Here is a 13,311-nt window from a genome sequence, read left to right on the forward strand (position 1 = left end):
GTTCCTAGGCAGTGTTGTTCTTTACAGCATTGGGCTTTACTTGCACCCCCAGACACATCTACAGCTGAGCGTCGTTTCCACTTTTGGCCCAGCCTTTTCATTCTTTCTGGAGCTATTTCTCTGCTCTTCCCCAGTAACATATTGGATACTTTCTGACCTGGGGGCCTCATCTTCTGGTGTCATATCTTTTTGCCTTTTCATACTGTTCACGGGGTTCTCGAGGCAAGAATACTGGAGTGGTTTGCCATCCCCTCCTCCAGTGGACCACATTCTGTCAGAGCTCTCCGCTAGGACCCATCTGTTTTGAGTGGCCCTGCACGACGTGGCTCATCACTTCTTTGAGTTGCGCAAGCCCCTTTGCCGCAACAGGTCTGTGGTCCATGAAGGGGAGTTGTGTTTCAGCACCCGGCCAGAGAGACAGAGATGAGCTTAAGGGTATTTCAGTAGGTCAGATGTGGCACAAATATTGAGAGTCTGGGTATTTTTGTTTGTTTATTTTTGGCCGTTCTGGGTCTTTGATGCTGTGCACAGGCTATCTAGTTGCGGCCGGCAGGGGCTGCTCTTCTTTGCAGCCCATGGCCTTCTCACTGCAGTTGCTTCCCTGTCGCGGAGCATGGACTCTGGAGCACAGGCTCAGTAGTTGTGGCTCATGGGCTTAGTTGCTCTGCAGCTTGTAGAATTTTTCCGGACCGGGGATCAAACCCATGGCCCCTCCCTTGGCAAGTGGGTTCCCATCAACTGCACCACCAGGGAAGTCCCAGGAGATTTTTAAAGAGAGAGACAACCAAATTATGTTTTAGCACACCTGTTTGTTCCCTGGAATAGCGCTGTTACTCCTCGAGAGAGGCTGTGTTGTGCGCACAGCCGTTTCTGGAGAGGTGGGTTAGGTAGAGGGGAAGCAGCAGCCCGCCCCTGGTCACCTGGCCCGGTCATGCAGTCTGTGTGGGCTGGCCACGACCCAGCCCCTGCCGTGGTGACTGGCTCAGGTGCAGGGTGACTGAGTCCTCTGTGGAACCCCTGCTGGGCTAGAGCTGTTAGGAAAGGTGCCGTCATGTCGGGATCAAGAAAGCCTCAAGTCATTATAGCCCTCTTTCCCACCATGTGGGTAAAGACCGTCTGAAAATGAAGCCAGAGAGGGTGGTAGGGTTCAGCAGAGGCCAAAGAAACGGAACTCGCCTGGCGTCGTCGAGCCTGGGTGTCCCGTGTGCCGTCCTGCTCAATCCAGACTTAGCCAAGAGCCTTATCTTTTTTGCACTGTATGAACTTATTCCATTTTTCCCCGTTAGTGTCTGTCACTTACAACCTAAAGAATCCCAAATAATTCAAAACCATGCAAGATAAATAAAAACAGAGTAAAACCTGTACCGTTTTTACCTCCAGAGGAGATGAGTGCCCCGGTAATCTTCACAACTGTCAGAGCACGTCCACTGGATTGTATCCATTAGGCTTCCAACAGAGGATTGTGGTCTGGGACACTTGTGGACTGAATTGTGTCCCCCTATATTTGTGGGTCGAAGCTCTCAGCCCCAGTGTGACTGTATTTGGAGATGGGGCCTTTAAGGAGGTACTGAAGGTCAAACTGGTCATAAGGCTGGAGGCTTCGTCCACTGGGACTGTTCCTTTAAGAAGAGCAGAGTCTCCAGGAGACCTGCAGAGGGGAAGGCTGTGTGAAGTGCAGGGAGGGGCGTCATCCACAGGCCAGGGGAGAGGCCTCTCAAGGAAGCCACCTGTCCATACCTCTATCTGGACTTCGGCCTCCTCCTCCTATAAGGAAGGGAGTTGCGACTGCTGGACACCCAGTGTGTGGTATTTCATTACCGCCGCCCAAGCTGACTGATGCAGACACATTTAAAACAGAGAATAGGATGCTCAGGCGACTCAGGATCTCGTCTGAAGACAGTCTGTGAAGGGCCTGGGGGGTACTTTCAGAAGAAGAAAAGGCATCTTTAGAACTGAAAAAGCTCTTGAGCTCTTCTCTGGCTCATTGCGCTAGGAGCCACATTTTTGGACCCAGTATTTAAGTACTTTTAATTTTCACTGGGGTCCCTTGAGGCACTTCAGCGGGAAAGGGAAGTAATATTTACTGAACACCCTCTGTGTCTTGGGCAATTTATAGTTATTATATCTTCGTTTATCATTCAGAGCTAGACCATAGGATACAGATGGGACAGCTTCTGTAAATTCCGCTACTAAGTGCCAAGAGCTCTATTTATAATACGTTATTTAATTAACACCACACTCAGCAAGTTAGGAATTACCTCCCTCTTACAGATGAGGAAACAGAGCGGGAAAGGGTCTGAACTTGGGCATGATTGCCAGGGTAGCTCTCAGCAGAGCTGGGTCTAGGACTCTCATCTGACGACTCCTGTTCTGTTGCCTTTCTCCCCCTGCCCTGTAAGGAGGGGAAGTGCAGCCCCGGGAAAGCTGAGGACCCGAGGCCCAGACAGGGCAGAGCAAAGCCAGACCGGATGCCCACACACGGTAAACGCACTTCCCTCACGAGAAGTTAACCGTTTCTATGTATCTTCCCGCTCTTTTTGCTTTGACATTTTCCTACCTACCTCGAAGTTTATACATCAGTCAGTCAGACCTTCGCTGGAGTTAGAGACCAAGAGGAAAGGCTTCCCCGGTTAACTCTGTTGTCCTCACGTGTAATTCTGATTTGGTCCACGAGTAGCTCCGTTCGTCAAAGTCACTCAACTGTCTTGTGCCTCAGGTTCTCCCTCTTTCAAATTAGCATGGCATGGTGAGCATGGAAGAGCTGACGAATGTGTGAAGTCTCACACTAAAAAGTCATGGTGTCGTTACTACATTCATAATATAGGAATATATAATGTACAGTCATGTATGTTTTGTCTTTGAATATGAATGTGACTATTATTGGCAATAATAGTCTACCTTCTGATGTCCCCTTTAATTCTAAGACCTTCAGGAACACAGTATTAATTAAAGGAGGAAGTGGTGTGTGGCAGCATGGAGAGGATACATTTAAAAGCTACAAGAACGCCTGGGTGTGAGACTGTGCTCCAGCAAGCCGTGAGATGTGGGCAAGTCCTTCACACGGCTTTGAATGCCCTCCTTCAATGCGGTGATGGATAGCCTCCCACGTCTGCCTCGCAGGACAGCTTCCCTAACCAGAGGCGTGATGTCTGTGCCTTCATTACAGTGTGGGGAGAGGAGGGGGAGTGGAGCACGCCGTGTACCGTGGCCTGGCTCCCGGGCGACTTGCCACCTGCCAGTGGCCTTGAGCCGCTCCTAGCTCCAGTTCACTCGTATCTAAAATGGAAAGAATGATAACAGATGTGAAGAGTCCAGTATGCAGTAGGTGCTCAGGAAAAGTCTTTAGAGAGAGACGATTATTAGACGTATACCCCGGATATGACATTTTCTATAATATATCACCAAGTGGCTTGCACCATGGATTTGGACCCGATGGATCAATTTGTCTAAGTGAGTGTATTTTTCCAGATACTCTTTGGCGAACAGTTTTTTATTTTTGTGAAAATGCGAATGCCTGTCTTAGAAAACTCTCTCTGAAAGTTTTGCTTTTGATTTGCAGAGAGTAGGACATTTCTAAGGCAGGAATCAATTACTTAAGCACTGACAGAGTGAATTGAATCAGAGATTAGTGAATAGTGGTGCCGTGTCCTCTAGAGCAGCCCTGACCGACAGAAACAGAACCCAAGCTGCAAGTCAGAGCCATGTGCAGTGTTTTAAATACTTAATCGCCCTGTTAAGTAAAAGGAACAGATAAAATTAATTTCAGCAATCTTATCTAAAGTACTGTATCTAAAATACTATAATTTCAACACGTAATCAACATATAAATTAGTGATGAGCTATTATTAGACGACTTTTGGTCCTAAGTCTTTGAAGTCTGGTGTGTCTTTTACACTAGTATCACTCCTCAGACCTGCCCCATTTCTGCTGCTCCTGGTCACATGTGCCTCAAGGCATGGCTTTGGACCCTGCAGCTCCTGAGTCCCCCTGAACTGAGGAGGAACTCAGACCTCTGTTACATTATTGCATTTAGCAAATGGACTCGAAATTGCTGAGCCAAATAGAATCTCCAGATTTGTGCAGTTTCCTTGCTCTGTATTGGGTTTCACTGCTTTTGGAGGTTTCCAAACGCTCCGTGAATTACTCCTGGTTTCTCTGTTCCTGATGAGAGCACCGTGGAGACTCTGCCCCCTTTAACCCCCATGTCTGTGGGCAGTGGTCCCTGAGCAGGAACACCCCGTGACAGGGCTTCAGCAGCAGCCCCTAGCTCGAGGCAGCCCCTGTGCTTTCTGCTGGGGGAGTGGGAATGCTCTTTCTGGTGACTTGGAGCCCTTTTGAAAAACTAATGGAAATTATTAACAGCGTCGCTGAGAAAGTCCAACGTGCTTAAGCCACAACGTGGTGTGCAGTTTCAGGGGAATATGGATCCAGGAGCCAGGCTGCACACCTCCAGCGTCGAGCGAGACATGTGGCGCGCCCCCATTTGTGAGGGAGGGGAGGGTTGGGGAGCTCACAGCACACTGGACCGTGCACAGGGCAGGCAGAGAAGAGATGCAGAGCTGGCACCTGCAGCCCCCAGACAGAGCTTGCTAATTTAAAGTCTTTTAATTCTTCATGACTCGTGACTTTTCTTAAACACAGAGGTTTTGCTTAAACACACACACGCAGCAGCAACCCCTCTATCCGGAATCCCATGTTAGAACTGTCCAAAGACTTCCCTAGGGCTCCAGTGGTAAGACTCCGTGCTGTCAGTGCAGGGGGTCTGGGTTCAATCCCTAGTCTGGGAACTAGGTCACAGATGCCCAGGAGGAAGATTGAAGATCCTGTGTGCCTCAAATAAATATTTAAAAAAAAAAGAGGATGCACTTTCTATTTAAAAAGAAAGAAAGAAAAAGCTGTTGAGAAAGCTTCATACAAAGCCATAGGAAAATAAACACGGGCTGAGCACTCCCAGGCTGCCGGGAAGATAAAGTCAAACCTGGTGACTCCCCTCGCGGAGCCCACAGTGGCAGACCCAGAAACAGACCTTGTCGTGGGATCCGAGCTGCAGACCTGGGGTTGGGGGACCTGACGTGCACGTGCTGCTGGGCGTATGCTGAAAAGGCTCCGGCAGAGACAGGGCCTGACAGTGGTCCTCCCACGTGCTGGGGGCGTGGGGTGGGGACAGGGATGGACCAACGGGACGAGACCGGCCGGGGCACATGCCAGGAATAAGCTCCCCAGTGCTGAGGCTTGGGAGGGCTTTATACCACTTCCCGCAGGAGAGCCGTCCTCTTCAGAGGGCTTTATGTGAGCACCTGATGTCATCAGATTTGCGTTTTACCCGGTTATTCTTGGAACTGTGAGAGGTGGGTTTGAAGGTGCTATATCTGGAGACAGGGAAGCCTCTTAGGAAGCCAAGTTAGTCCAGGTGAGAACTCCCGGGGTTTGATCTGGGCTATCAGTTCTTGGCAAATAATTCGATGAGGAATTGGAAAGGATTTCTAGGTTGCCTGCCAAATAAGTTACAGGAGCCTTTATTAAAGTAGAAACTCTTACTTACCTGGCAGGGGAGATTCCATGATCACGAAGGTGGTTTTCCCAGGGCGAGGCTTTCCATTGCACTCTGGATGTGCTGACCCCTGCGATTTCCCCAAATGTGGGAGACATGACAGCATAATTTGTGGTCGTGGGGACTGCATTCGTGCTTTCCCCTAAGGGGGAATAAAAAGCAGAAACTGTTCAAAGAAAATCTGGGCACAGAGACGATGACAGAGGAGCTCGTTCCAGCCGGTGTGTTGATACCACCCCATCCGAGGGTGGTGAGCCTCCTGCATGGGGTTGATGAAGTTAGAGCCGCCTGTGAAAGGGCTATGGGAAAGTGGGGGACCACTGAGGGGCAGGAGCCAGACGAGGAAGCTTTGAGGGGATCTCTTCTTGTCAGGACACTGAGGCAGAGAGGGGACTCGCTTGTCCGAGGCCAATGGGGGACGGATGGGAGACTCAGGACCAGCTGCCCAAGTCACGTGCCTCCTGGGCTCTTTCTTCTGTGCCCCAAGGGCAGTGTCTCTTGAGTTTAGGATTTTATGGAGGCTGCTAGCACGTGAGATTAGCATGGCATCCTTCTTGTTTACAGGGCAGGGAGCATCTAGGAAAAGTTCTGGGTGACAGTTCTTATCCCAAAGGCCAGGCTAGAAAAGGTTTCTTTATATACACGTATGAAACAGCCCACTGCTTTTGTCCTAGCTTTGCAGGATACCTGTGGCTTCTAGGTCTGCTGTCGCCTCATCAGTCCCAGGCAGCATCAGAATCAGTCACCTTATTAGATCATCTTACAGGTGATGAAATAGGCCAGGGGTAGAGAGGTGAAGGCAATGGCACCCCACTCCAGTACTCTTGCCTGGAAAATCCCATGGACGGAGGAGCCTGGTAGGCTGCAGTCCATGGGGTTGTGAAGAGTCGGACACGACTGAGCAACTTCACTTTCACTTTTCATTTTTATGCATTGGAGAAGGAAGTGGAAACCCACTCCAGTGTTCTTGCCTGGAGAATCCCAGGAACGGCGGAGCCTGGTGGGCTGCCGTCTACGGGGTCGCAAAGAGTCGGACACGACTGAAGCGACTTAGCAGCAGCAGCAGCAGCAGCAGAGAGGTGAAGAGATCTGCCTGGGGTCCCTCTGCTGCTCAAGGACAGAGCTCGCGCTGGTCTGCGTCTTGTGGTCCCAGGGTCAGGCCATTTCACGGTCACAGACTGTACTTCTTCATCCAGTAGTCTTCCATTTAAGCAACTGCCCGTGTCTGGTCCTGCACTGGGGCCTGGGGCTGCAGAGACGACCGAAGCAGCGTCCCACCCAGTGACTCAGTTAGGGGTGGTTTCCCAGAGGACACAGCGCTGCAGTGGACACAGCTGGATGGAGCGAGGTGGTGTCTGCCCTGTCTTTTCCCTTGCGGGTTCACAGGTAGGTCTGTCTGTTGTCAATCAGTTTGGGCAGGACCTTGAGTAATCATTTCCTGGCTGTGAACTCAAAGTTGAAAAAGAGGCTGGTATTGGTGGGAAATCGAGATTATTAAAATTTTAGAGCTCAAAGGCTTTGTGAAGAGTTGATGATCTCCTGGGGATGTGGAGTTGATGATCCCCTGAAGGCCTGACGGCTAGAGCAGCTAGATCTAGTCACTGTCGCATATATGACTTAAAGGCAGCGACTTCGAAGACACTCCACTGAAGTGTCAGGTGGTAGCAGCGTGTGCAAACACAGATACATTAGTTCACAGATGGCAGGCCAAGATGATAGTGAAAGGTTGTTGTTGAATCACGCGAATACACCGGGATTCTTGGCCCCCGGAGGAGAAGAATTCAATCCGGGGCCAGAGACGAGGCTTGATCACTCAGAGGTTTTGTGTAATAAAGTTTTATTAAAGTATAAAGGAGATAGAGAAGGCTTCTGATACAGGCATCAGAAGGGGGCAGAAAGAGTACCCGCCTGCTAGTCTTCAGCTGGATGTTACATAGTCACTAGCAGTCTGTTAATGAAAGAAAGGAATGTCTTAAAATTCAAAATGGCACCAGGCCCCTCACCCATAAGAAGCATTTTGGGATAGTCTTGGCGCCAAATGGTTTATCCTGGGCCATAAAATGATTAACTTGAATCTTGAAGAAGAACAGATCACCATACAAATAGTTTCATTTACATAGATTAGGGGAACAATATCCATACTGGTTTGTCAAGTAGGTTCTGGGCCAAGAGGCTGAACCGACTTGGAGACAGAGTTTGGGGTAAAGGCATAGTACATTAGCATAGCTTAAGACGAACATTTCCATAAGAAAAAGGCACTGGTTATCTCTAGGCTCAAGAATAGCTAACTTCAGGCCAAACCAGGTGTCATTATGGCAACACAGTATTTTAAGAGAAACCTCCCTTTAAATTTGTATAGAGAAGGAAAAAATATTGCTAGTTTGTTTCCTCCTGCCGCTTAAGAGAGATAAAAATGTCTGACACTTGCAGGCTATTTCCTCCATTTGGAGACCCCTGGCCTTCCTGCCTGTTACCCTGTCAATAGGGGTTTTTTTGGTTTTTTAAATTTTTAAATCATGAACTCTGTAATTAGCTGGATCTAGACTGATGAAATTGAAGTGCAATTCAGTGGAAGTTGAAGAGTCCCCCAAACTAGGAAGTGCCCACCCAGGGTTGTATGGAATGTGATTCCACCACTCTGCCAGAAAGATCACACTGTAATGTAAAGTAGCAAACATGATGTTGTGGTGTGACTTTGATTTGGCTTGGTGATGGGGAAAAGGTAATTCTTGCAAATGTTGCTACTTCATCGTAATTACTTGCGGTGGAACTTTGTCTCGAATTTTTCCCATTGCACTGAATGAGCTGCATTCCTTAGTTGAGAGCTACTGCTGGAGACCCCTGTGAACAAATAAACTGGCACCCGGATAAATGGCCTTCCCTGTATTTCTAGAGCTCCACACCCCTCTGACAAGCTTCTCTGACAGTGACATGTCCTGTTTTTCAGGAGTTTTTCCCCATTCATTGTTTTATTTAATCTTCACAAGCAGAGTGGAAACAAAGAAGCTGACTCAGACCAGACTCAACATGGTGTGAGCCTCAGTGCCGAGTGTGCTCAGGGGACCTGCTCATCCCACCCCTCATTTTAAAGCTTAGATGACAGTCCTGGAAGGTGACGCGTTTCCCTGAGACCTGGAGCCCGGCAGCTGTAGCCTGTTTGTCCCCTGTCCACCACACCTACCCCGTGCGTCCCTGAAGCCCGGTGAGGGCATCGGTCACAGGAGAAACGTTAGTGGGAGCTAAGCCGTCAGCAGCAGAACTGCCTGAAACAGCAGCCAGGCTTTTTGAACAAAGATATTTTTTAAGAAGACAGTTTTTTTTTTTTTTAAAAAATTAGCTCATTAACAAAGTAATTCTATCTCCTGTCAGCAGAGGCTAAGGAGCTCAGCTATAGCAGCTGCCTCCCTAGTAACAGTTTTCATTGGCTACCCTCAGAAGCAGCATCATTGGCTTCTGTGGAATAGAGAATTTAAAAATAGACTGGACTTGGTTTGCAGAGCAGGGAGGGCTCCTCAAGGTGAGCTGGTGGTTCTCTCACCGTGAGGACAGGCAGCGATGCGCAGAGAGGCGGGGGCGCCCTGCAGTTAGGCAGCCAGCCTCCAATCAGGGCCTCCGCCTCCACCACCGGGGGCCTGCGTGCTTGCCCTCACAGCGCAGCCCTTTCAGAGGGACCTCCCCCCTCTCCGCGCCCCCTTTGTGGGCTGCATCAGGCTGGGGCGAGGTGCCTGTCAGCTGCCCGAGAGGGTGCTGACCGAGGCCTGCCCTGCTCTGCAAGCTCGGGAACGCTGGGTAAAGCGTTTCATCCTTCTGAGCTTCAGAAAATATGTTTTTATCTTGGCCTCTTCCACCACCGACCTACCGCACTGATGAGACTGTTGTGATGACTGAGAGTGTGAAACCAGCCTCTTTAAATGCAGATCGCTGTAGAAATGTTAAAGGCTGTTCTAGCTAGGAGTCAGAAATAGACCTCCACTGCCTGCCTCCTCCTCTGCTTTTCTCTTTCCCCTAGTCTCTCTCCTCCCCCTCTCCCTGTTGGTGCTGCTCTGACTCCAGGTCTCCAGCATCAGCCAAGCTCCTGCCCCGGCCCCTCTCCTTCAGGCTCGTTTCCTCTGCTGCCCAGGTGTAGAGCGGTGAAGGCTGTATGACCTGGGACACCTGTCTGAGGTGCCAGGAGACCTGCGTTCAGGTTCCAGCCTTTCCACTAACTCGCTGTGGCTTTTTAAATAAGCTGCTGCTTCTCTGTGGGCCTGTCTCCTTTTCAGCAGGCCTGCTCCACATTGGCACAGTTGACATTTGGGCCCAGGTGATCCTTTGTTGTGGGGGCTGCCCTGTGTATTGCAGGCTGTTTACAGCGTGGTCGGTCTCACCTGCTGCATACCAGTAACCTCCCTGGTCGGGAGCCTCTGCTTTATAGCGTTGTTGTTCAGTTGCTAAGTCCTGTCCAACTCTCTGACAACCAGGCTCCTCTGTCGATAGCATTTTCCAGGCAAGAATACTGGAGTGCGTTACCATTTACTTCTCTAGGGGATCTTCCTGACCCAGGGGTTGAACCCATGTCTCCTCCATTGGCAGGCGGATTCTTTACCGCTGAGCCACCAGGGAAGCCTCACTGATTTTTAAGAGTAAGGGTAATCATAAAACCAGGACCCACTTTGCAGATTCTCTTGAGCATCATATGAAATAGAGTGAGATATTTTCTAAACTCTAGCACGGTCTTCTGCTGCCTTAATCCCCTGTTCAGGCTGAACGTGCACAGTCGCTGCTCCTAACTGCCCTGCCTGGGAGCAGCGCTCTCCTGCGCACTCAGGTCACCCCGTGCTCTCCCAGCAGTGTCCTTGCAGCCAGCAGCATGTTGCGTTTGACCGTCCTGAGTGCAGGCGTGTGTTTCATTTCACATCACCTGCCTGGTGTTCCGCACAGTGCATGCCCTGTCACAGGCGCCCACGTGTGCTTGTTACGTGAATACATCTCTCCCCTGGGGACAGTGCTTTTTCACTCTTCCCCACCCATCATCTGCTTTGATCCTCGCCAGAACTCTCTCAGCCAGAACGGGCTGGGGTTGCTTCTCTCTCCTCCTGTGGCTGAGCACACGTGAGGAAGGAGGAGATGGGACAGCCAGCATGGGTCCTCGGTGACTTCCTCCTGCACCGCGCCCCTGCCTGGGGAGCTTGGGGAGGGGACTGGCAATAAGTTCCAGTGTTACTATGTGTCTGCTTTGTTCTGTCTCCAGTATATTAATTAAGACTAAATCACTCCGTGATTTTTGTTCTCCCTGTGAGTCTGTGTTTATGGTTAACCAGCAGAATGCATCATGGAGTGAATCGATGAATTCCTGGAATGCTGTGAGGCCACTGTGAGCCCTGATGATGATAAGCAGTCTTGACAACTTTTTCCTCCAGCCATTATCCTGAATCCCATGAAAGCCAAGTTGACTTCCAGCCTAATTAGAGCAGTAGGTCACCCAGAAGCAGCTCAGAGCAGAACTAAAATCTTGAGAAGAGACCTGTCTGATGTGATGCAATATTTTCCCTCCATCTTGTCATTGAAAACAAAAATGTTGAAATTTCAGGTGTAGGATTCCATTCTCTTTAAAGGCTTCTGAGACAGTGAGCCTGCAAGACTGAAAATGCAAAGGGTCAGAAGAACCCAGGAGACACTGTACAGAAAGGAGGCACTGGGTGATTTGTTGTTGCTCTTCAGTCACAGTCGTGCCTGGCTCTTTGCTGCCCTGTGGACCGCAGCAAGCCTGTCCTTCACCGTTTCCCGGGATTTGCTCAGACTCATGCCCTTTGAGTCCGTGATGCCATCCAGACAGCTCATCCTCTTCTCCTCCTGTCCTCTAATCTTTCCCAGCGAGTCTTCAGCGAACACAGTGTTGACTAAAAATTTTGACAAACAGTAAAAAGAAGTCCTGGACTAAGCATCAGGAGGCTTGGTTTCCAAATTCAGTTTTGCAACCACTGTTTTGAGACCGTGGGCAGATCTCTTTCACGTGACCTGAGCCTCTTCACGAGGCCATTAAACCCAAAGACAGAAACAAGTCATCTGTTCAAAACAGTCCGTTGGGCCAGCTTTGGCAGTCACACAGAATCAAACTCAAACAAATCATTCCATCCAGCCTCCTATAAAACAGATGGCCCTTACACTTAAAACTGACCGGATGGCCTGTGTCAAACCCAAACAGTTTTCCCACTCTAAAGCAGGAAGCATAGCTTGTCCATCTCCGACTCCAGCATCGAGCACATTCCCTGCTTGCAGCCACTGGCCCTGATTACCTCCCTCGGGATCCCATCAAAGCAGCGTTCTGCCTCTCCAGTGAGCTCCATTTCATAGGCCCAGAGCGCGTGCTCTCGCTTCCCTTCGTCTCTCAGCCAGGCCTTATGTGTTCTAATGGCGGCTTGCCTCACTGGCTTAGTCACCCTCCCAGAATGTTTCCAGGGGCCAGTACCTCTCATATTGTGATACCAAAACCTGATCACATCATTCCTTCTGTGCTCCAGCCTGACAGGGCCTGGTTACATACCTCACGGCGTGTATCACTAAATAACTGAGTCAAATACCCATTCAGTGCTCCTCATTCAAATTCTGTGTTCCAATAATGAGATGTGTGTACGATACCAGTAAGGTACCTCGTGATTTTTCAAGATGACTTAGGGAGATGTTAGACAACTGATGTTTGGCAAAGGTGCAAAGGCAGTTCAATGAACAAACCAATGTCTTTTCAGCAGATGTTCAAGTTGGAACAATTAGATGTGAGTATGCCCCCAAAAATGAACTTTGACCTAACTCCTACGCATTGGACAAAAGTTACCTCCAAATGGATGCTAAACCCAAGTGTAAAATACGAAACTATAAAAATTCTGGGAGAAAACCGGAGACAACCTTCATGACCTAGGGTCAGGCAAAGGGTTTGACCCAAAGCAACCATCCATAAAAGAAAAAAGATGAATTGGACTTAGTCAAATTAAAATAATTTTGGTTTCCTCAAAATTAAAACCTGTTAACTCTGTGAAAAGACACTGTGGGGAGCAATGAAAAGGCACAAGACAGCCTTGGGAAAATGATCGCACACCCCAAGGCCTCGTCTGCAGAACGTGTGGAGAAACTCTCAAAGCTTAGCAGTGATAGAACAGCCTGGGTTTAAAAAGCAGGCAAAATACTGAATGGACATTTCACCAGAGAGGATGTACAGAAGGCAGACAAGCACATGGAGAGACACAGCATCCTCAGTCATCAGAGAAACGCAAGTTACAATTCCAGCGAAGTATGGCAACACGTTTACTGAAACGGCTGAAATAAAGAAAACCCTGACGGTGCCAAGTGCGGGTTCGGGTACGGCTCTCTGGCGTTGCTGGTGGGAACAGAAATGGAACAGCTACTCTGGAAGACAGTGCCATTGGCAGCTTCTTATGAAGTTAAGCATATAGAGACTGCATTAGTATAACATTCTATGAAAGGAAACGGTGGCGATGGAGAACAGGTCAGTGGGAGAAAGTGGCAGGGGGAGGTGTGAGCCCGAAGGGGTAGTGGAGGGAGTTTTGGGGGTACAGGAGCTCAGTCTGGTTGTGGTGATGGTTACTCATATCCAGACAGGCATTAAACTCATTCCAAATGAAGTAAAAATCAAAACCAAAGCAAAACAGAAGTTCTGAGGAACAAACAAAAAGCACCAGTAGTTGGAATGATGAAAAATGGTTCCTCAGTGTCCTGCCCCTTTGGAGTTATAGTTATGATTAATAGTTAACTAGCTAATGTGTCCT

At 49.3% G+C, this 13,311-nt stretch overlaps 1 protein-coding gene and 1 non-coding gene across 14 annotated transcripts in view; both read left to right on the forward strand.

Annotated features, from left to right (window-relative positions):
* The window catches only part of EVL (Enah/Vasp-like), a 108,710-nt gene that overhangs the window by 16,687 nt on the left and 78,712 nt on the right, over positions 1-13,311 (forward strand). The gene's annotated exons all lie outside the window — the stretch shown is intronic.
* On the forward strand, positions 5,535-5,696 carry LOC139178502 (U1 spliceosomal RNA). The gene has a single exon (XR_011562891.1). It is a non-coding gene; the product is annotated as a U1 spliceosomal RNA (small nuclear RNA).

Source organism: Bos indicus, chromosome 21 (assembly GCF_029378745.1).
Source record: "Bos indicus isolate NIAB-ARS_2022 breed Sahiwal x Tharparkar chromosome 21, NIAB-ARS_B.indTharparkar_mat_pri_1.0, whole genome shotgun sequence".
NCBI classification, from domain to species: domain Eukaryota; kingdom Metazoa; phylum Chordata; class Mammalia; order Artiodactyla; family Bovidae; genus Bos; species Bos indicus.